This window comes from Bos javanicus, chromosome 20 (assembly GCF_032452875.1).
Source record: "Bos javanicus breed banteng chromosome 20, ARS-OSU_banteng_1.0, whole genome shotgun sequence".
NCBI lineage: Eukaryota > Metazoa > Chordata > Mammalia > Artiodactyla > Bovidae > Bos > Bos javanicus.
The window spans coordinates 22,438,382-22,462,033 of NC_083887.1; the positions used below are offsets into that span (position 1 = coordinate 22,438,382).

A 23,652-nucleotide genomic window follows, 5' to 3' on the forward strand; every position below is an offset into this window, starting at 1 on the left:
GAGTGGGTCAGTTTGCAAACTGGACTGAAGAAATGAATGCGGCAATGACAGGCCCTCTGTCTTCAGAATGTATGTATACCCCTGCCCAACGCACTGGAGAAGAGGCTCTGTGACTGAGCTGCACGATAGGTGTCAGAAAAAATGGGCAATTGACTTAATCTCCCTGACCTCCAGGTCTTTATCTTTGCCATGAAGAAGTGAATTTTCAAACTTCTCTTTTTTTAAGAGTGGTGGGTTTTTTTTTCCCCAATTTTGAAGTAAAAGATAAAATATCCATATAGAAAAATTTTGAAGGATGAGGAACAAAGCATTATTATTATCCCAGAAGTTTCCTGTAGTTCCCATCTTGAGTTGTGATTACAACTTTATCTCATCCCACAAAGGAAATAGTCTTCAGACTTTTGTGAAAATCATTTTTTGCTTCTTCCTAAGTTTTATTGCCCGGAGAAGATGATGGCACCCCACTCCAGTACTCTTGCCTGGAAAATCTCATGGGTGGAGGAGCCTGGTAGGCTGCAGTCCATGGGGTCGCTAAGAGTCAGACACGACTGAGCGACTTCACTTTCACTTTTCACTTTCATGCATTGGAGAAGGAAATGGCAACCCACTCCAGTGTTCTTACCTAGAGAATCCCAGGGATGGGGGAGCCTGGTGGGCTGCCGTCTATGGGGTTGCACAGAGTCGGACACGACTGAAGCGACTTAGCAGCAGCGAGTTTTATTGCCTGTATGTACATCTTTAAACAGTATAGATTAATATTGTTGGTTTAAAAATTTTACATAAATGGAATAATTCTATGTGGTTTTTTTTGTGTGTCTTGCCTTTTTCATACAGCCTTATGTTTGCAAGTTTCATCCAGGTTTTGGCACAAATTTCTGGCTTATTAATTTCTACTGCTGTATGGTTTTCCATTGTACGAATTCACCACAATGTATCAATCCATTGTCCTAAGGATGGACACGAGTTGCTTCTGGTTTGGAGCCATTATGACTCTGTATGTGCTGTGAACGTTCCAGTAGTGCTGTGAACATTCCTAGACATGCAGTCTGGGCACATAGGTACAGATTTCTCCAGGAGACTTATCTAGGAGCAGAATTGCTGGTCAAAGGGTATGCATGCCTCAAACTGTTTTCCAATGTGGTTATTATAGGTCTTTTCCTAATTCGGGAGACCTGGGTTTGATCCCTGGGTCGGGAAGATCCCCTGGAGGAGGAAATGGCAACTCACTCCAGTATTCTTGCCTGGAGAATCCCATTGATGGAGGAGGCTGGTGGGCTATAGTCCACGGGGTCACAAAGAGTAGGACATGACTGAGAGGATTCACTTCACTTCACTTCACTTCCTCCCTAAACAAAACCTGACACATAAGTCCAGGAAATAAAGCAGATGACAGCAGAATTCTGATCGAAGCAGGGTAAGTGGCAGTCCCAGGGTTGGCTTTCTCTGTATGGTACTCTGTTGGTACTGTCTTGTTGGTCTAACACAGCTGTTCTCCAACATTCTATTTGCATCCATATTCTCTTTGTTGCTTTGAAAGACAATGGTTTCTAGGGATTTCCCATTCCAAGAGCAAAGAGAGATCCTGATCTTCTGATCTCCCAAGCAGTATCTTTACTCAAGGTTATTTGAATTTGGAAAGCGAAAACTCTACTTTTAAAATCAGTGTTTCCTTAGATCCTCCCTAAAGAAATTCCTATTCCATATGGAAAAATTTTTTTAAATGCACAAGATACTCTTTCTGGGCCTATCTGTCCTTATTATGATTCTGAATTAGCTTGACTTGAATTGAGAAATTATATCCAACAGTTACGTAAGAGAATAGTTGAAAGCAATTGGATTAAAATATTTGAGCAGGTTAAGCCCAGAGAGGGTGAATCAAAATACTGAGTACTGCTGGGGGTGTAAGGAGGATGTTTGTACAGTGTCTGATGTACTTTGAGGTTGACTGTCTCGTTGTCAGGAAGCCATGGTGGTGGTTTAGGGATTTAGAGGGAATTTATACTGTTAGGCATTATTATCTCTATCAAAATGCAAAACATCGAAATGGATACTTTTCCCAATGCTGTCCTTTGCCAACAACGTACTAGCAAACCTGGATTGAGGCTGGAACAGTCGGAGCAATAGACAGGCCGATGCATGTAATGCATATCATTAAAAATAGTTAGCACAAAGAAATGGTTGTTATTGTTCTATATCCAAGTTGGACTTAGTAACTAATTAAGTGTAAGTTTCTTCTTCTTCTTTTTCTCCCCCCCATGGCCATACACAGTTTTTGAATTCTTATAACACAAACCGTTTTAAAGAAGAAGTTAAATACAGAATGCATTGAGTTTGGTAGAGAAAGTTTAAAGGTCTGCATTTTCCCACCAAAGCTATTTAATATCAGCTGCAGAGTGGGTGTGTGTGTGTGTGGAAAGGTTGTGACCTCCCTTATTTTTACAACCATTGCCATGATTTCATAATACTGGCAGCAGTCACCCAGAGTGAAATAGACTTTATTACAGTAATTATATGCCAGAATGTGGGTATTAAAACAGAAAAACTTTTCTACTGATAATAAATGTCAAGGGAAAAATGACTTTACCCAACAACTAGCCCTTCATCAGTGTTTTTAATATATTAATGGCCTCAATGAAGATGGAGATATGTCCACAGGGTAGAAGTTTAGACTCCATATAGCTTGTCTTTTTTTTTTTTTTTTTTTTGCCTTATTTGCAGAATGTTAAGTAGGGTAGTTGAAAGAGAGAGGCATGTTTTAACAAGTTAGGTTTATTTTTCTCCAAGGCATAAAGTCAGATATGTTGTTCACTTGAGCAGATATAGCTATTGTTTTTGCAGATAAATGAATTATGACCATAGCTGAATTAGTCTATTGTTTCTGGATCACTTCATTGCTTTTCCCTGATATGTTTTGGTGGGTTTTTGAGAGCTGGGAGAAGTAATGTGATATGAAAATTTTATCTTGAAATATGGTAGTCTTCAGTTTTAATGAGGTGGATGAACCTAGAGGCTATTATAGAGTGAGGTAAGTCAGAAAGAGAAAAACAAATATAGTATATTAATGCATATATGTAGAATTGATGAACCGATTTGCAAGGCAAGGATAGAGATTCAGACATAGACCACAGACTTATGGACACAGCAGGGGCAGGAGAGGATGGGACAAATTGAGAAAGTAGGATTGAAATATATACATTACCATATTTAAAATAGATAGCTAATGGGAAGCTTCTATATAACACAGGAAGCTTAGCCTGGTGCTCTGTGACAACCTAAGAGGGTGGGATGGCAGGAGGCGGGGGGATGTGGGATAGAGAATCAGGAGGAGGGAAGGAACATATGTATACCTAAGGCTGGATTCATGTTGATGTATGGCAGAAACTAACACAATATTGTAAAGCAATTATCCTAAAATTAAAAATAAGTGAATTTAAAAAAGAAATGGCTCAAATAAAGACAGTAAAAAGTCTAAATATGTATCAGAAAGTGTAACTTTTTGAAAATAGCCATATCTGAACTATAGGCATGTAGTTACTAAATTATACTCATCAAGCATTACTTGTGGCATTTTTCAATATATCTCTGAAATAATAAACATGGTCTAAATGTAGAAAGTTTACATCAGGAAAGCAGTTAACCCAGTCTGCAATTGAATTTAGTGAAAGGTTGATCAATTCCAAGAAATGCTAAAATTATAGCACTTTTTAATCTTCTATTTTAAGAGACTTTGAAGTGGGCAGTTGGATCTTTCCCCAAAGTGTGCTATTAGCTGGGAGAGAGAAAACAATATATGCAGAAAGCTAATAGCAAAAATCAGAGCAAAATATGGGTTCCTAGTCTCCATCATATAAGAGTCTAAAGGTCATACTTGGCTTGGATTTTTGGTCAGTAGGTCAAGCCATATACACCATTGGAAGATGACCTCCATTCCATTTTCTCTGAATAGTGTTTCCTCCTGCTTACAGTTGGTGCTTAACAGATTTCGAGGGGTGATGAAGATGACTTTCAGTTTTGTGTCTGCTCCAGCCTTCTGCATGGCTACATGGAAGGATCTGGCTTCAGAATCTCCTGGATGAGTTGTTGATGGTGACCTGGGGCAGCATCTCAGAGGAGCCCTAGGCCTGCTGAGAGGCATCTATCACTGACGCACAACAGCCTTAGGTGCTTGCCACGCCCACTCAGTTTCATTGCTCAAAATCCAGACTAGTCCTCAGAACAGGAGACTGATTCCTCTTCTGTGTTTTGTGTTTTCTGCAGTGGGTTTGTCTTTAACAATGAGCCATTCATGCGCACCCGGGGAGCTACCCAGGACCAGGGAGACGGCTGCAGGCCCTGCAGGCAACTGGCCATGCTCCAGTCCAGATATTCTTGGGAATGTGGAATTATTTGAATCAAAGGGAAATAAATCTTTTGCAAATGTTAATATAAATGACTGTGGGAAGGGCTTGGTGCTAAAAGAGAAGCTGAGAATTCTTGGTGCCTACTGAGTTATTTTTTGGCAGGCAATACTACTAGGTTGCTATGGGAATGATGAAGACAAAATAATAGTCATATTTTTAATGATTGCTCTTACTTGTGTCATCTTCAACTGCCCTAGATTGAAAAAAACTTCTGCGAAAATCACTTTGACTACTCCTGTGTCATGTTTTGTTCCTTTTTCTTTTGCACTTAAATTTGCAAACATCTCTCTCTAAATCAGTTTATGGGTCCAGCTGGACCATATTCTATATAAGCATGAAGGAACCATTACTTTTGAAGTTTATACCTTTCATTATATGCTTTCTGTGGCATAGGTTTCAATTAGAAGGGGTGTACCTGAGGGAATCTGAAATTCTGTGCTCTTTTCTTATGGGGAGGGAAAGTGCGGTGTGGGACAAAGGCCAGCTGACCTGGGCCAGGTCTCCCCTTTGCCATATCTAGCTGTGCCAACTCAGGGCAAGCAATAAACTTTTCTGAACTAAGTTCCTGCCTTTGTAACATGGTGTTCATTACAGCACCACTGAAGGGTTGTGGACCCTATAGAAAATGTATGTAAAGTCTTATTACAGGGATCATGAATAACTGGCAAATAGGAGGCCAGTTCTTCAATGTCCATGGCAGGAATCTTTTTTGTTTTTAATGTCATGTGGGATCTTTCATTGCAGCACACAGGTTCTCTAGTTGTGGCACACAGGCTCCAGAGGGCACGGGTTCAGGAGTTGTGGCGCACAGGCTTAGTTGCTCTGTGGCATCTTATCTGGAATGTGGGATCTTATGTGGGATCTTATCTCCCTGACCAGGGATCAAACCCCTGTCCCCTGCATGACAAGGTGGATTCTTAACCTCTGGACCACCAGAGAAGTCCTGCAACTCAATCCTTTACTTTAAGCTAAGAAGCAGTCTCAGACTCCTCAACACAATGACCTAAGTAGCTAATATCAGGAGAAGGCAATGGCACCCCACTCCAGTACTCTTGCCTGGAAAATCCCATGGACGGAGGAGCCTGGTAGGCTGCAGTCCATGGGGTCGCTAAGAGTCGGACCCGACTGAGCGACTTCCCTTTCACTTTTCACTTTCATGCACTGGAGAAGGAAATGGGAACCCACTCCAGTGTTCTTGCCTGGAGAATCCCAGGGACGGGGTAGCCTGGTGGGCTGCCGTCTCTGGGGTCGCACAGAGTCAGACACGACTGAATCGACTTAGCAGCAGCAGCAGCAGCTACTATCTATCTATCAGAGTTGGCAAGCAAGATTTGCCAAAGCACAATCCTTGGAATTTGATTGACACTCAATAGGTGGTAGTTCTTGATTATTACTATTCTTCTGTTATTACTATTAACAGGAGGCTGTGGATGTAATAGGGACGCAGAAGATGTAGGTTTGATTCCTGGGTTGGAAGATCCCCTGGAGGAGGAAATGGCAACCCACTCCAGTATTCTTGCCTGGAGAATCCCCAGGACAGAGGAGCCTGGAGGGCTACAGTCCACGGGCTGCAAAGAGTCAGCCACAACTGAACTACTGAGCACGCATGCATGTAGATGTCACAGCAGGAGACACAGGTAGCTACTTTTTGCTTTGCCTATTATATTTATTTTGCATCCAGAGCCGGCAGCTTTGGATGCGCTGACAGCTCACCTAACTTGGGGTACTGGTCTCTGATCTTTGTATCTCTGTTGGTCCCTTCCTCCTCTTTCTTTGCTGGTTCCTCCTCATCTCACAGACCTCCAAACACTGAAGTGTCTCAAGGCTCCTCTTTTATTTTTTTATCCACCTTCAGTATGATCTCATTTGATCTCTTGGCTTTCAATATCATCCAGATGCTAACAACATCAACATTTGGATCTCCAGGCTGGATTTTAGCTCTGAATTCTATTGTATATTCAACTGCATACTTAAGACACATCTCTAATAGGATGTCTGTAATATGATGTATCTATTAATTGGGTACCTAAAAAGCATCTCCACTCTAACAAGTTGGTATTAAACTCATGATTCATGATCCCCTCCCCTGCAAACCATAACCACTGTTCCCATAGTCTTTCTCATTTTAGCAAAAAGCAATTCTTCCCAAGAGCTGCTCAAGAGGAGAAGCTCGAAGTCATGGATTCTTCTCTTTTCCTCATACCCCATGTCCAATTCACCAAGAAGTCCCATGGCTTGAACCTCTAAGAATCTTCCTCCTTCTTACCATCTCGACCACTACCATCATAGTTCAAGCCATGATCATCTCTCACATGGATTACTGTCATAGCCAATAAGAGACTACAATTGTTTTTCAGCATGTATGTCGTGTGATTCTTTTAAATGGAAGTCAGACCCTGTCACTCCTCTGTTCCATACCTTCCACATCTTGACATCTCACCTTCCATACAAAGCAGAGCCCCTCCATTGCTCTAAAAGACCTCACGTGATTGGCACCAGCCACTTTCAGACACCATCCCCTTCCACTGTACCTGCACCCATTCTGTTGTAGCCACACTGGTTTTCTTGCTGTTTCAAGTAGATCCTCTTCCTGCTTATGTCTTTGCACTATTGACTCTCTGCTTGAAAAGTGCTTCCTCCAGATACAAACAAAACTTGCCTTCTCATTTCTTTCATCCCAGGTTATCAGCAAGACCATCTTAAATATAAAACATAGCAACCACCCTCCTTACCCCTTCAGTCAACACCTCCTGTCCATGGCACTTATCAATATCTGACATATTATGGCTTTACTTGTTTATTTAAAGTAAATAAATGGAATGATGCTTTGGATTTCAAGTACTGAGAACAGAAGTGCCCCTTTAATTACCAATCTTACCTTCCCAAGGTGGTCTTTCCCCTTCTTGCATTTCCCAAATCCTACCTATTCTTCCAGACATAGCTGAAATCCAATTCTTATAAGTAAGACCTCTGACCTCCACTCCTGTCAGAGGTGTTAGGTCCTTTCTTAAATTCCCAGAGTTCCCACCATCCAGTCCTTGGTTCATTGTTTATGCAGTTTGGACACCTTTTCCACTGCTGCATGGAATAAGTATCTGAATATTTTACTGTTTGGCTTTGTATAAGCTTATATTTGAAATCCTCCACTGGATTAGACTATACACTGGTTTGGAGTGAAGAAACTAATCCCTTGGGTAACTCAAGGCCTTGACCATATCTGATACTCAATAAATGTGTATTTCTGTCAGATTTTATTAACTTGCCAATGAGAATAATAGACAAAAATCATGAATTCTACCCTGAGGAAGTATATTTACTCTGTATTCTTAGTATTTTTTTTATTTTCTTTAATTTCTTCCCCTCAAAGAAATTAGCTGTGAATTAGGTCTCCGATGGTGTCTGCAAAGACATTAGTAACATAAGCTCTTTTGTGTGGGTCTGGCTTAAAGATTTTCAGGGAGAAGAAATCAAGTTGAGAAGGAACAAAGAAGAATGTGTTTTGAGAGTCTTAAAGGGAAGTGGTCAAGAAAGTCAGTGTTTCAGGAACATATTTATGATATTTCCATTTATGGTAGGGTAGCAGCATAGTGAGTCCAGTAAAAGATGTGTTTGTAATTTGTCTCTTGGTAATTGACATACCTCCAGAGTGATTCTAAAAATGTTATGTTCCCATTTCATTTGGAATTAAATGTCATAATTGCCATGTGTTCATTCTAAGGCTGTTAGGATGTTGGAAATCAGAACAGAGATTCATGCGGGGTAAAGAGAGACCAACCCCTGATGTGGGCGGGTAGCCAGCCTCACAGGAAACCCATTTTGATCATTGTGCTGTGGAAGGTGAGGTGGAAGGAAGGGCTCTGGATGTGCAGAACTTGTGTCCGCCTTCCTTGAAGGCCATGGGCAGTGATAAAAGAATTACTCATCACAGAGCTCTGTTGAATTGTCCACTCAGGTCAGTAAATACTGCCATTTCCACTGGCTCAGTTTGTGGGAAAAAAGAAGACAGTCAAGAAAGAGGGAGAGAGTGGGTGGGAAGGGAATTTTGTAATTTGTTATAGCATATTCCCCTACCCCCAATATTTTATTGTGAAGATTTTGAAATATACAGAAAAGTGAATGAATTACACCGTGAACACCTATATGCCCACTTAAATTCTACAATGAACATTTTGTTAGAATTATTTTATTACCTATCTCTTCATCCCTCTATCAATCTGTCTCAAGAAGAGCATTCTATGAGTTTTGACAAAGGCTTTCACCTGTGTGACCCAAACCCTTATCCAGATATAAAATATAGTCTTCACCTCAGAAAGTTCCTCAGGCCTCTCTCCAGGGAGTCCCTGCTCCCACCTCACTCCCAGAGGCTACCGCTTTCCTCTATTTCTTTTTACCGTAAATTAGTTGAGTTTATTCTAGAACTTTTCGTGAGACTTCTTTCACTGAAATTTTGAAATTCATTCATATTGTTATGTATATCCATTTATTTTTTAAACTAAAATAATCTCTATTCATTTTCACATTTTCAGAGAATCAGGTTAGCAATATATTTAGAAAGTAGTAGGGAAAAAGGGAAAATGAAGGGTTTTTTTTTAGGAAAGAGTTGAAAAGGACCCTAATGACAGCTGTATTGGCCCTTAATTTTCCATATGAAGTGATAGAGGACCAGTGATGGCTCAGGGTTATGTAGACTAAGCTGAACAAGAACCCAAGTCTCTTGATTTGATGCTTGAAACAGTTCGGGAGCAGCTGAGTGGGGTGGTTGTTTTGAGCTGAAGCCATGTGAGACTCGAGAGTTTCAACAGAGATTTGCTTTAGAGGATGTGAAACTCCACTAACCTCATGTGACAAGAAATCCTCCGAGGCCTTGGTGTGGAGCCAGGGTGGGGAAGTCTGATGCGGCTTCGGGTTACCAGCTCCAAATCTGAACCACTGGCTGAGGGTGACTTTCTGATTTGCAGTAAAATGAGACATGGGACAGGGGAGCTTTTCCTTAGCAGCATACACAGGCAGGTTAATGCTAAAGGAACAAAAAGCCAAGAAAGGCGTCTTCAGCCACATTGTCCTCCCATAGGAAAGGACGTGGAGCTGAAAATAAAACATCGGGGGCAGGGGGTTGGCGGCGGGGTGGGGGGCGGGGGTGATACCATGCTACAGACAGAGCCTTTGTCTCCAATTCAGCCCAGAATGACAGTGACCTGGTGGTGCCTGCCTGCCAGCTGTTGGCTGGCCTTTGTGAAAGTCCCCGATGTCCAGGCCAATGCTTAGTGGGCAGGTATCCATAGCATGAAGCCAACTGGCACTGCCGCCACCTTTGTTGGTGAAATGAGCCCAGTGTCAGGGAACTAAGGCTGCTGGGCCACTCTGGCTACCAGCTGGCAGGTGCAAGCCCCAGGGGCAGGTGCCCTAGGGAGACAAGGCTGGTGTTGCCATGGTAACTGATCAAAAAAGGCCATTTCTCCTTCAAGGTCGGTTTGACCTCTTTTCTGCCTGGGGAATGTGGTGAGGAAGAAGAGACTGTGGCAACTCTGACTTGTGTGTGAATGCATTTCTCGTCTGTTTTGAATGCATTGCTTCTCATTGGATCTTATTAGTGTCGCCTGCTGGGCAAATCTGGGGACTGGTGGATCTCTTGGGGGATGTTGTCGTGGCCGGAGATCAGGTCACCAGAGAAGTCCCAGGAGAGACAGTCCAGTGTAAACCAAGCAAGACTGAACAAAGAATTCCAAAGGCGTTTCTGAAGGGCAGCCAGTCAGGTTGGACGGGTTCTTTGGGCTATTCCGGGATAAGAGATTAGTGCTGACTGTTTGCGGCTTGTCACCCTAGATGTCCTTTGGCCAGCCTGTCCTGGGCACAGGGGTGAAGGGACCCTTGTCAGCTTGCTGGGTGCCTCAGCAGTTTGACACAATGAGTTCATTGTAAAGAAGCAAACTTTCCTTAGCACCGGTGTCCTTCTCTCTGTAGCTCTTACATGCATGCCTTTACCTCAGGCAAACACAGATTCTGGCTTGGATAGAACAGTTTCGTTTAATGTTTGTATTTCTGTGTCTCAAACTCTGGTTCTGACTCAGGTCACTAGGTTGTGGCAGGAATTTTCCCATTTCCCATCTCGTGTGTGTGTTCACATGATGAGCTTCACTTTCCGTGCCCGTACTTAGGTTTCTATTAGGAGAAATAATAGTGTTATAATGGTGGTGGGGGGCTTCCTGAACTCCTGGAAATTTTTACTCCTGTCTTCCCACTGGGAGGCTGTCAAAATTATTCAGGTAGGGTGGCACTCTGACAGTAGGAAATGCTAGTGACTCTTGGTAAATCATGGGCTAATTGCTTGCAAATATAACCATGGAAATAAGCCTCTGTCTCCTAATGTGTGAAATGAAAAGATTAGATTGAAGGCTCTTTAAAACTTTGCCAGCTAGTTTTCTAAGATTTTTCATTTCAGCATGGAAAAGAAAAGCTCTGAATAGATTCAACAAGTAACAAGCTGACCTAACTTACAAATTTTTGCCCTAGGTCCTATATTTAGTAAATATTTATAATTCATCTATTAATATAGGCACTTGGGATACAGAAACAGGAAAGCAGCATTTTCTATCATTTTCTTTCTTGGAGGATCTCATGGTCTAATGGGGAGGGATAGCAGGAAGAAATTATTCTCAAATTTGGCAGAAGTTTGGGGACTTCCCTGGTGGTCTAGTGGTTAAGACACTGAGCTTCTAATACAACCCTGTTTTACAAGTTCGGTCCTTGGTGGAGAACTAAGATCTCACATGCTGCGTGGCGTGGCCAACACACACACACACACACACACACTGACTGGCAGTTTTCAAAATTCTGTTTGGAAAAGAGTTAGCTTTTGGTTTGGAAAAGCACTTTAATGGGCATGTTTAATGTGGAAAGATGAGCCCTTCCCTCTTCTTCTGAACTGGCAAGGTCAGGACAAAGGGATGTGAAACATTTGCCTTAGATGCGGAAAGAAGGGGATGCCAAAAAACTTAGTGATCAAGATAAATACTATTAGAATGTAACACTTAAAAAATAAAAAAGTCCATGATGAACAAAGGGTGCAAATTTTAAAGGAAGAGAGAATCTGATCCTGCAAGTGTATAATCTTATCTCATTTTCCTCACCCTAATTCTGGTCCTGGTTCCAATAAAACTTTTTATTTAGAAAGTAATCCAATTTGACTTTTTAAAACCATTGCAGTAAAATATCTCAAGATTTAGACAAGAGTGTTACAGAGTTTAGGGTTTTGGAGGTTTTTCATGAGAAGGAGAAGGCCCTTGAGGGCATGGGGTTCCTGGAAGATGGTGGTGAGCACAAATGAGAAATTCTTCATAGTAGAGAATGACTGATAAATATTTATGAAAGAATGTTTCGAAAGGATTTGACGTTGTTCCTTACACTGTGCTGCAACTACCCACTCTGTCCCCTACCCCTCAGTGAGATGTCTGACACATACAATAATCCACAGATTCATACTGCTTTGAGAAAGAGGAAGGAAGAAGGGTGGTGTCCAGCACGGGAGGAAGTGGTCTAGTGAGAGGAGGGCAGATGGAGGAACCAGGCAGGATGGAGTAAGGCCCAGCTCAGGAGAAGCTTCATCCCCTGAAATCCACTGGAGAGAAAATGGAAGGAGTCTGGACTTTGCAGATTCAGCCCATGCACTGAAATATTGCATGCTTTGCAATATAAAGGAAAGAGAAACCTCAGGTAACAGACACTGGGGCTACACCTGTAAATCAAAAATTGTGTGACTGTACTGGATCTTTGGTTTATCCCTCCAGGTCCACTCACCCAGGTCCACTCACCGTCTTTCTCTCTGCTTTCTTCCTGGGAGGCTTCCCTCTACGGGTCACGTTACAGGGCTTTCTTGCTCCTTGGCTTCCAGCTGGATTTGGCCCTTGACAAACACCAGTAGACTTTTGGAAGAAGCCAAGAGAGTGAATTTGCTCCTTTCCTGAGGGTTTGCTATAGGCTGGTTCCAATTCCTGCCAAGAATTCCTCTCATTCCTTTGCCAGGCTCTGAGAACCACTCCTTCCTGTTACCCTTTCAGGCTAGAGTTGGTACCAGCCCCTCCTGTTCCCTGGGGATGCACTATCTTTTGTGATTTCCTTCCATACTGCTTCTTTGTAATAAGCTGATACAGACCCTGACTGATACAGATGTGAGAAGTATTAAAAAGGGTTGTACAGAGTATTATAGTTTGGAGGTGGAAGAAGCAACCAGTTGCTCAGTGGGAGGAAGATGGGTGGGCACAGAGGGCTTCACAGGTGATGTCTGAGCTGAGTCTTATGGAATGAGATGTTTTCTCTGAATTAGGTTAAACCTCAGCCTGAAAACAGTCTTACATCTGTCAGGCAGGTGTTGGTGTATGCAAATCTCAGTGGTCTGCATGGTCTTAAAAGACAGTGATTATCCAGCGGGCTTAAAAAGCACAGAAAACTGAAGCAATAAAATAGCAAACACCCATATTCCTGTAACTCCTATTGATAATCTGGCATGCTTTCTTCCAGATTTTTTACAGAGTTGAAATCACACTCTGTATAGCATTTGGATCCTAGTTTTCTCTAACATTACATAATAAGCAATTTTCCTAAACTGAAAGGTGCTGAGAATACCTGCTCAGAGGCTGCTCCTTTTAGAGATAGCACAATAACCTTAAGGAACTGAATGCTATTACATCATATTGACATACTCTGACTTTTAATAAATAATGCTCCAGTAATTTTGCATTTTTATATCATTATTTCTTTTTGCATTTTTATGTCATTAAAACTTTTTACTAAATTAAAAAAAATGATACTAAAAAACCTGACTACAGGCATACCTGTACTTCAAGATGGCTGAATTACTGTAGTGTTTTGGTGGGTTGTTTTCTTTTTCATAATACTGAGGAAGATTGAGTTTTCTTTTGGTGGGTGAGGAAGAGAGGAAGTGGTAGCTGGGACTCCATTCTGAGGGTATGCCCAGGAACTTGGCCAGGTAAGGATTCCTTACGAATGGACATTAGCAGCAGTGACGCCCGAGTTAGACTTTATGATGTACTGTATAATTCCTTTCCAAGTTTTCCACACCTTCAGCATTAGTCCATGCAACATGGACTTCTGTTGACAGCGACTGGAGAGAAGAGGCAAGAACAGCAAGTGTGCAAAGGACAAAGGGTTGTAAAGAGTGGACAAGAGGGTCAGGGCTGATTGGGAGGATTCTGGACCAGGGGTTTGAGGAGAGAGGTGACGGGCTCTCCCCCAGGGGAAGCATCCTGTAGCTGATTTTCTGAAATATTGGGCTGGCCCTTCTGCAGTTCTAAGAACTATATCTGGATATCAAAAGAAAGAGCAACCCGAAAGCCGGATGGACTTGTTATATGTCATCCCGACAGGAGGCACTTAGTTGTTTAGTCATGGCTGGCTCTTTGTGACCCTTTGGACTGTACCCTGCCAGACTCCCCTGCCCATGGGATTCGATAGGCAAGAATACTGGAGTGGGTTGCCATGCACTCCAGTGGGTTGCCATGCACTCCATCCTCTGGGGATCTTCCTGACCCAGGGATCAAGCCTGTGTCTCCTGTGTCTTTGCAGGCGGATTCTGCATCAGGGAAGCCCAATAGAAAGTAACAGGGAAACAAAGGAGGGGATGGATGAGGAGATAGTGTGAGGAATGGATTTGGTGACATTGTGTGGGAAGACACTGGGTATTACAACTAGAAGAGGGAAGTAAGATTTTACCAGAAGAGTTGTCACAAAATGAGTGAGAAGAGTATCAGTATCAATCAGTTCACTTCAGTTCAGCTCAGTCAGTCGCTCAGTCGTGTCTGACTCTTTGCAACCCCATGAATCGCAGCACGCCAGGCCTCGCTGTCCATCACCATCTCCCGGAGTTCACTCAAACTCATGTCCATCGAGTCAGTGATGCCATCCAGCCATCTCATCCGCTGTCGTCCCCTTCTCCTCCTGCCCCGAATCCCTCCCAGCATCAGGGTCTTTTCCAGTGAGTAAACTCTTTGCATGAGGTGGCCAAAGTACTGGAGTTTCAGCTTTAGCATCATTCCTTCCAAAGAACACCCAGGACTGATCTCCTTTAGAATGGATTGGTTGGATTTCCTTGCAGTCCAAGGGACGCTCAAGAGTCTTCTCCAACACCACAGTTTAAAAGCATCAATTCTTTGGTGCTCAGCTTTCTTCACAGTCGAACTCTCACATCCTCACATGACCACAGGAAAAACCATAGCCTTGACTAGACGGACCTTTGTTCATAAAGTAATGTCTCTGCTTCTTAATATGCTATCTAGGTTGGTCATAACTTTCCTTCCAAGGAGTAAGCGTCTTTTAATTTCATGGCTGCAATCACCATCTGCAGTTATGTTGGAGCCCCAAAAAATGAAGTCTGACACTGTTTCCACTGTTTCCCCATCTATTTCCCATGAAGTGATGGGACCAGATGCCATGATTTTCGTTTTCTGAATGTTGAGCTTTAAGCCAACTTCTTCACTCTCCTCTTTCACTTTCATCAAGAGGCTTTTTAGTTCCTCTTCACTTTCTGCCATAAGGGTGGTGTCATCTGCGTATCTGAAGTTATTGATATTTCTCCCGGCAATCTTGATTCCAGCTTGTGCTTCTTCCAGCCCAGCATTTCTCATGATGCACTCTGCATAGAAGTTAAATAAGCAGGGTGACAATATATAGCCTTGACGTGCTCCTTTTCCTATTTGGAACCAGTCTGTTGTTCCATGTCCAGTTCTGACTGTTGCTTCCTGACCTGCACATAGGTTTCTCAAGAGGCAGGTCAGGTGATCTAATATTCCCATCTCTTTCAGAATTTCCCACAGTTTCTTGTGATCCACACAGTCAAAGGCTTTGGCATAGTCAAAAAGCAGAAATAGATCTTTTTCTGGAACTGTCTTGCTTTTTCAATTATCCAGCAGATGTTGGCAATTGGATCTCTGGTTCCTCTGCCAGTTCATGTATTGCTGAAGCCTGGCTTGGAGAATTTTGAGCATTACTTTACTAGCATGTAAGATGAGTGCAATTGTGTGGTAGTTTGAGCATTCTTTGGCATTGCCTTTCTTTGGGATTGGAATGAAAACTGACCTTTTCCAGTCCTGTGACCACTGCTGAGTTTTCCAGATTTGCTGGCATGTTGAGTGCAGCACTTTCAGAGCATCATCTTTTAGGATTTGAAATGGTTCATTCCATCACCTCCACTAGTTTTGTTTGTAGTGATGCTTTCTAAGGCCCACTTGACTTCACATTCCAGGATGTCTGTCTCTAGGTGAGTGATCACACCATCGTGATTATCTGGGTCATGAAGATCTTTTTTGTACAGTTCTTCCTGCCACCTCTTAATATCTTCTGCTCCTGTTAGGTCCATACCATTTCTGTCCTTTATTGAGCTCATCTTTGCATGAAATGTCCCCTTGGTATCTCTAATTTTCTTGAAGAGATCTCTAGTTTTTCTCATTCTGTTGTTTTCCTCTATTTCTTTGCATTGATCTCTGAGGAAGGCTTTCTTATGTCTTCTTGCTATTCTTTGGAACTCTGCATTCAGATGCTTATATCTTTCCTTTTCTCCTTTGCTTTTCGCTTCTCTTCTTTTCACAGCTATTTGTAAGGCCTCCCCAGACAGCCATTTTGCTTTTTTGCATTTCTTTTCCAAGGGGATGGTCTTGATCCCTGTCTACTATACAATGTCACGAACCACCTCCGTCCATCGTTCATCAGGCACTCTGTCTATCAGATCTAGTTCCTTAAACCTATTTCTCAGTTCTCCTGTATAATAATAAGGGATTTGATTTAGGTCATACCTGAATGGTCTAGTGGTTTTCCCCACTTTCTTCAATTGAAGTCTCAATTTGGCAATAAGGAGTTCATGATCTGAGCCACAGTCAGCTCCCAGTCTTGTTTTTGCTTATAGAGCTTCTCCATCTTTGGCTGCAAAGAATATAATCATTCTGATTTTGGTGTTGACCATCTGGTGATGTCCATGTGTAGAGTCTTCTCTTGTGTTGTTGGAAGAGGGTGTTTGCTATGACCAGTGCGTTCTCTTGGCAAAACTCTACTAGCCTTTGCCCTGCTTCATTCCATCCAAATTTGCCTGTTACCCCAGGTGTTTCTTGACTTCCTACTTTTGCATTCCAGTCCCCTATAATGAAAAGGACATCTTTTTTGGGTGTTAATTCTAAAATATCTTGTAGGTCTTCATAGAACCATTCAACTTCAGCTTCTTCAGCATTACTGGTTGGGGCATAGACTTGGATTACTGTGACATTGAATGGTTTGCCTTGGAAACAAACAGAGATCATTCTGTCGTTTTTGAGATTGCATCCAAGTACTGCATTTCAGACTCTTTTTTTGACCATGATGGCTACTCCATTTCTTCTAAGGGATTCCTGCCCACAGTAGTAGATATAATGGTCATCTGAGTTAAATTCACCCATTCCAGTCCATTTTAGTTTGCTGATTCCTAGAATGTCGGCATTCACTCTTACCAATTCCTGTTTGACCACTTCCAATTTGCCTTGATTCATGGACCTGACATTCCAGGTTCCTATGCAATAAAAGGCTGAGCGCCAAAGAACTGATGATTTTGAACAGTGGTGTTGGAGAAGACTCTTGAGAGTCCCTTGGACTGCAAGGAGATCCAACCAGTCCATTCTAAAGGAGATCAGCCCTGGGATTTCTTTGGAAGGAATGATGCTAAAGCTGAAACTCCAGTACTTTGGCCACCTCATGCGAAGAGTTGACTCATTGGAAAAGACTCTGATGCTGGGAGGGTTTGGGGGCAAGAGGCGAAGGGGACGACAGAGGATTAGAGGACTGGATGGCATCACTGACTCGATGGATGTGAGTCTGAGTGAACTCCGGGAGTTGGTGATGGACAGCGAGGCCTGGCGTGCTGCGATTCATGGGGTTGCAGAGTCGGACACGACTGAGCGACTGATCTGATCTGATGCAATATTGCTCTTTACAGCATTGGACCTTGCTTCTATCACCAGTCACATCCACAACTGGGTATTGTTTTTGCTTTGGCTCCATCCCTTCATTCTTTCTGGAGTTATTTCTCCACTGATCTCCAGTAGCATATTGGGCACCTACTGACCTGGGGAGTTCCTCTTTCAGTATCCTATCATTTTGCCTTTTCATACTGTTCACGGGGTTCTCAAGGCAAGAATACTGAAGTGGTTTGCCATTCCCTTCTCCAGTGGACCACATTCTGTCAGACCTCTCCACCGTGTCCCACCCGTCTTGGGTGGCCCCACATGGCATGGCTTAGTTTCACTGAGTTAGACAAGGCTGTGGTCTGTGTGATTAGATTGACTAATCAGTCAATCTAATCACACAGTATCAGTATCAGTTGATAAATTGAGCAGGGTTTGGAAAGGGAAAAAGGTAAGCTCTGTGTAGAAAGAAGTAAAGTTCCCTTGATAAAACTGAAATGTGGCAAGGTAAGCTATGATCCAACTTATTATTTGTAATAGGTGGTTATAGGAAAGGGATTAATATTTCAATGGACTTGACCTCCCAAAATAACAAAATTACTTGGGTTTGTTTCCCTTTGGGTCTTCACCCCATGATTGGACTCGTTCAAAACCTGAAGTTATCTGTGCATTTCTTTTTCAGTGAAAATTCTTTTCCATTAGAAACCTGAAATAAGTGACTTATTTATTCTCATGCTATTATCCAGCCATCTTTCAGCTCACACTCAGCCTCTGTTTGACATGAAGCTTGGGAATGGCTTAGAAAAAGCATCTGATTGAGACATTTTTCACACGACTTTGCCAGAAGGGGTTTCTGCATTCAGCCTGGGAGGCTTCCACCCTGAGAACTGCCTTAACTGAACATTCAAATATGATTGCAAGAACTTTGGATGTGGAATTCATAGTAGTTTCTGAAAATAATTTATAGAGTGGTTCTCTTTTTCCTTGGGAAATGAAAACATAGCACCTCTTAGGGAAAGGTTTGGAGAAATCTGGGAAAATGCAGGCATAATGTTTTGATGAGCCTTTTATTGTCATATCGATTGGATAAGCTTTGGTTTGGGAATCTATCTTAGAAAGAAGCATATCGGATTTTGGCAAGAAGGCTGTTTTAATAAAACATAATCTTTAAAGCTCAGAGACCCACTACTTAATGCCTAAGCTAGGTTAAAGGGCCATTGCTTCTGCTACATCCTTAGAATCTTATGTTTGCATAGTATAAAACCAGTACTGACCACCCCTATCCAAAATCAACTAAAGAAAAACATAAAAATACTTCCTTCTGTCTAATAGTACAGTATTCTTTTATGTGAGGTGTCTCTGGGCTGGAAAGCAGGAGTGAGTTCTCAGCATCCTGAAATCTATTTTTCTTGTATTAACACAGCATTGAAAGGTCTCTAACACTGAGTTCAGGACTATTCATCTGAGCTTGTCAGTGTTGCCTTCGCTTTTCTTAATAATTTGATTGCAAATAGAGGACACCCATTTGGATGTATGTAGATTACATACATTTGAGGATAAATTCTACTACTCTCACATAAATGCTACAATCTGAATCAATATTTCTAAAAGAAGTCCACATGTTAGATTGATGGACTGAGACAAAAAGGATAAAATTTTATAAGAAATGAACATTAGATCTTAGGTTGTGCTCTTGTTTGTGCTTAGTTGCTTAACTGTGTCCAAATCTTTGCCACCCCATGGACTGCAGCCCGCCAGGCTTTTCTGTCCATGGGGATTCTCCAGGCAAAAATACTGGAGCAGATTGCCATGGCCTCCTTCAGGGTATCTTCACAATCCAGGGATCGAACCAGGGTCTCCTGCATTGCAGGTGGATCCTTTACCATCTGAGTCATCAGGGAATCCCAGATCTTAGGTTAAAATCATTCAATTGACTGGAGATGACTGGCTTAACAGATGTCCATGGGAAAATTCTCATGAGTTTTATCCCCAGGAAGTTCAGTGGGAACTTGCAGTATCACATGACAAGCATCAACTCTTAGAGTGCATTCATGAGTTAGAATTCTCCTATCAAGGGTGGGCCTTTATTTTAACCCTGGCCAAACCTTGCCTGAATTCCGTGTCTTTAAAAGGGTCCAAGACAAAAATCGAGTGACTCTATCCTGTGGGAAACTGTTGCAGGAATTTCAGGAGCCATGATTTAGCCCAAAGAGGAAAACCTCAGGAGGAGTCCTGAATGATTGCTGTCTGGAAAGATTTATCAGAAAGGGTGAGGGTTTTCTGGAATTTGACAGTCTGGCCCTGGGCTAAGACTGGGATCAATGTCTGAAGATTGCCAGGGAAATCCTTTGAGGGTTAAAATAAAGGAAAATTCTCTGATGAATAAGATTTGTTCAAAAGTGAAATGCCCTGGCATGGAAAGAGGGAAGCCCCCTGGTCCTGCAGAATGAGGCCAGAGATGAACCTTCTGGCAAGGAGGTTGTGGGGAGATTGAAGCGTGAGGATGCATTAGGTTGCCTTTCAGAGTCCGTCCGTTGCTAAGTAGGCAAAGTTTGTCTCTGGAGCTGTCCCGTCTCCCCTTTATCCCAGCGGTTACTTTGGGAATGACAGGATCACCTGCATCCCACCACAGTATTGATGACGTATAAGACTTGAGGTTTTGAGAAATTGACACTTCAATAAATTTCCACCGAATAGTGTGGAGCACTTCGTTTCGTGCTGACTTGCTTTTCGGCTTCCCGGGTGGTGCTAGTGGTAAAGAACTTGCCTGCCAGTGCAGGAGAGTGGGTTTGATCCCTGGGTTGGGAAGATCTCCTGGAGAGGAAAATGGCAACCCACTCTAGTATTCTTGCCTAGAGAATCCCATGGACAGAGGAGCCCGGTGGGCTACAGTCCTGATGGTCATAAAGAGTCGGACATGACAGGAAGCAACTTAGGACAAATGGACACTTGCTTTAGCCTACAAACAAAGGCAGTGTTACAAGAATGGGAGATTTTTACATGCAAGAAGAAGCTCCCGGAGGGAGACATCTAGGCAGAGGTCAACTTGCCTAGATGAAAATATAAAACCACATCCTTATATTCCATGGAGGTAGGAAATTGCAGACAATGCATCCTCATCTGCCTACTCTGGACAGTGTGCTGCTCTGTTTCCTCAGGACAATAGCAGTCATTACCTAATGGGTGCTGGAGAAATAGATTGCTGTCTACCTTTCCTTTGCCTTGTTATGGGATCAATAAGATTAGTACAAACAGTAGCTGTGATCTTGGTGTTTGATAGAAATTTTTTAGCCACCTTTCCACTCTAGGTCATCTTAATCTCGCCTTCAAAGAGGGCTATAAAGATGGATTATTTGAACATAGCTGCAATCATAAACTCTCAGCTCATTCCTTGTCTCTCTTCTCTCTCTAAGCCAGCAAGGAGAGTGGAATAGGGAGGGTGTCTACCCTGCAAGAAGGCAGGATACCAAATATTTGCAGGGTGAAGCAACACCATCCCAGGAGATGGGAGAAAGGCCTGGAGGGGAGAGGAGAACTGAGGAGTATTTTTCTCTTCCATCTAGGAGGCTCCTGGGGACCTCTTTCTGAACCCAGCATCCATCCTGCTGGTCTCTTAGCAGAGATGTGCAGGGGTCCTTTAGAGGAATCCTGCAGCTGCTGGGGGCTTGCAGAAGATGGGCAGTGTGTCTCCCGGTCCTTGTTAGCCCCACAAATGGCCCATTGAGGGGGTGCAGGAGAAAGGAGAGGCATCCAGGGCTGGCCCCGGGGTCCCTCAATGGGGGCACTGTTCAGGCTTGGGTGGAAGCCAGCGCCGATACCACGCTGGTTGTTAAAGCCTCATTCTTTCCAAGGAGGCGGCTGGAAAGGCAGCAGAGCAGCTGAGGCTCCAGAAAAGGTGCTTCTCTTGTTCTTCCCAAGGCTGGCCTGACACACGAGAGGAAGCCACTTCCTTTTCAATTATTTCCTGTTGTTCATCACATTTACATCTCAAGCATTTTTCATCTTCCTTCTTACTCTCTGTTTTATTACTCAAGACCCCACACTGATGGCTTTTCCCCTTCTCCCCCCTAGTCTCAACTGAAACTTAGAAATGATGTAAAAAGTTTCTCTGTTTTGTACCAGTCTCCTTGGGCAGCCCATCAGGGAAGCACCCCCAGAATATCTCCAGTTTGGCTGTTAATCTTGAGCCCCAGAATAGCTCAAAGTCTCTTTCAAAATGAAGAGTATAGCTTTGGAGATAGCAAAGTCCTAGATGTCCGCTGCAGGAAATGTGCTGTTTTCCCAGCCCAACATCTCCATTTCTCTGTTTTAAAACACCACCTCAGTTTTCCTTTGAGAGCCACACTCAGCCCATGGATGTTGATGGGATTGATTTGACCATGAAGTTCCCTGGTTTCAGGGTGGGCACAGCACCCTGGCCTGATCTTCTATCCTCCTGGCTTTGTGTGGGGATAGCTGGGACCCAGACTGGGCTACAACAGAGTCAATCCTGAGCAGAAACATTTGGGAGAAGTATCAGGAAAGATAGTCTCCATTTCCACTGAGGTCCTGGCTATGTAGAGTCCAAGTTGGGAACTGTGGTGATCACCTTTGCTTTCATGTGGGAAGAGTCACTGTGAGAAATCCATAGGCTGCAGAGGAAAACTGGGCCAGAGTGACAGACCCCGGCTAACATGGAGAGTAGACTGGATTCAGCTATGCCTGAAGCCAGCATCCTGACCTATCAGTTATGCTGATCAGAACATTTATTTTTATTGCTTTGTCTCATTTGAGTTGAGTTTCTGTAAACTAGTTTCTGTTAACTCATTTAGTTGCAACTAAGAGAGTCCTAACCAATGCTAACTTTTTTTCTGCTTCCTATTCCTTGTTCTTAAATCTGTTTCTCACTTTTATTGTATAATCATAAGGGATTTGATTTAGGTCATACCTCAATGGTCTAGTGGTTTTCCCTACTTTCTTCAATTTAAGTCTGAATTTGGTAATATGGAGTTCATGATCTGAGCCACAGTCAGCTCCTGATCTTGTTTTTACTGACTGTATAGAGCTTCTCCATCTTTGGCTGCAAAGAATATAAACAATCTGATTTTGATATTGATTTAAGGGACTAGATCTGATAGAAAGAGTACCTGATGAACTATGGACGGAGGTCCATGATATTGTACGGGAGACAGGGATCAATCCATCCACAAGAAAAAGAAATACAAAAAAGAAAAATGGCTGTCTGAGAAGGCCTTACAAATAGCTGTGAAAAGAAGAGAAGTGAAAAGCAAAGGAGAAAAGGAAAGAGATACCCATTTGAATACAGAGTTCCTAAGAATAACAAGGAGAGATAAGAACGCCTTCTTCAATGATCAATGCAAAGAAATAGAGGAAAACAATAGAATGGGAAAGACTAGAGATCTCTTCAAGAAAATCAGAGATACTAAGGGAATATTTCATGCAAAGATGGGCTCAATAAAGGACAGAAATGGTATGGACCTAACAGGAGCAGAAGATATTAAGAAGAGGTGGCAAAAATACACAGAAGAACTGTACAAAAAAAGATCTTCATGACCCAGATAATCATGATGGTGTGATCACTCACCTAAGCCAGACATCCTGGAATGTGAAGTCAAATGGGCCTTAGTAAGCATCACTACAAACAAAGCCAGTGGAAGTGATGGAATTCCAGTTGACCTATTTCAAATCCTAAAAGATGATGCTCTGAAAGTGCTGCACTCAATATGCCAGTGAATTTGGAAAACTCAGCAGTGGTCACAGGACTGGAAAAGGTCAATTTTTATTCCAATCCCTAAGAAAGGCAACTCCAAGGAATGCTCAAACTACCGCACAATTGCACTCATCTCACACGGTAGTAAAGTAATTCTCAAAATTCTTCAAGCCAGGCTTCAACAATATGTGAACTGTGAACTTCCAGATGTTCAAGCTGGATTTAGAAAAGGCAGAGGAACCAGAGATCAAATTGCCAACATCTGCTGGATCATCGAAAAAGCAAGAGAGTTCCAGAGAAACATCTATTCCTGCTTTATCAACTATGCCAAAGCCTTTGACTGTGTGGACCACAACAAACTGGAAAATTCTTAAAGATATGAGAATACCAGACCACCTGACCTGCCTCTTGAGAAATCTGCACTTGGTATGCAAGTCAGGAAGCACCATTTAGAACTGGATATGGAGCAACAGACTGGTTCCAAACAGGAAAAGGAGTACATCAAGCCCATCTATTGTCACCCTGCTTATTTAACTTATATGCAGTTATAATATCATGAGAAATGCTGGACTGGATGAAGCACAGGCTGGATTCAAGATTGCCAGGA

At 42.7% G+C, this 23,652-nt stretch overlaps 1 long non-coding RNA gene across 1 annotated transcript in view; it reads left to right on the forward strand.

Annotated features, from left to right (window-relative positions):
- The first annotated feature begins 11,685 nt into the window (after window positions 1-11,685).
- Window positions 11,686-23,652, forward strand: part of LOC133233561 (uncharacterized) — a 48,217-nt gene continuing 36,250 nt past the window's right edge. The window contains exon 1 of the long non-coding RNA XR_009731754.1: window positions 11,686-12,110. This is a non-coding gene — a long non-coding RNA (uncharacterized LOC133233561). The remainder of the gene's footprint in view (window positions 12,111-23,652) is intronic.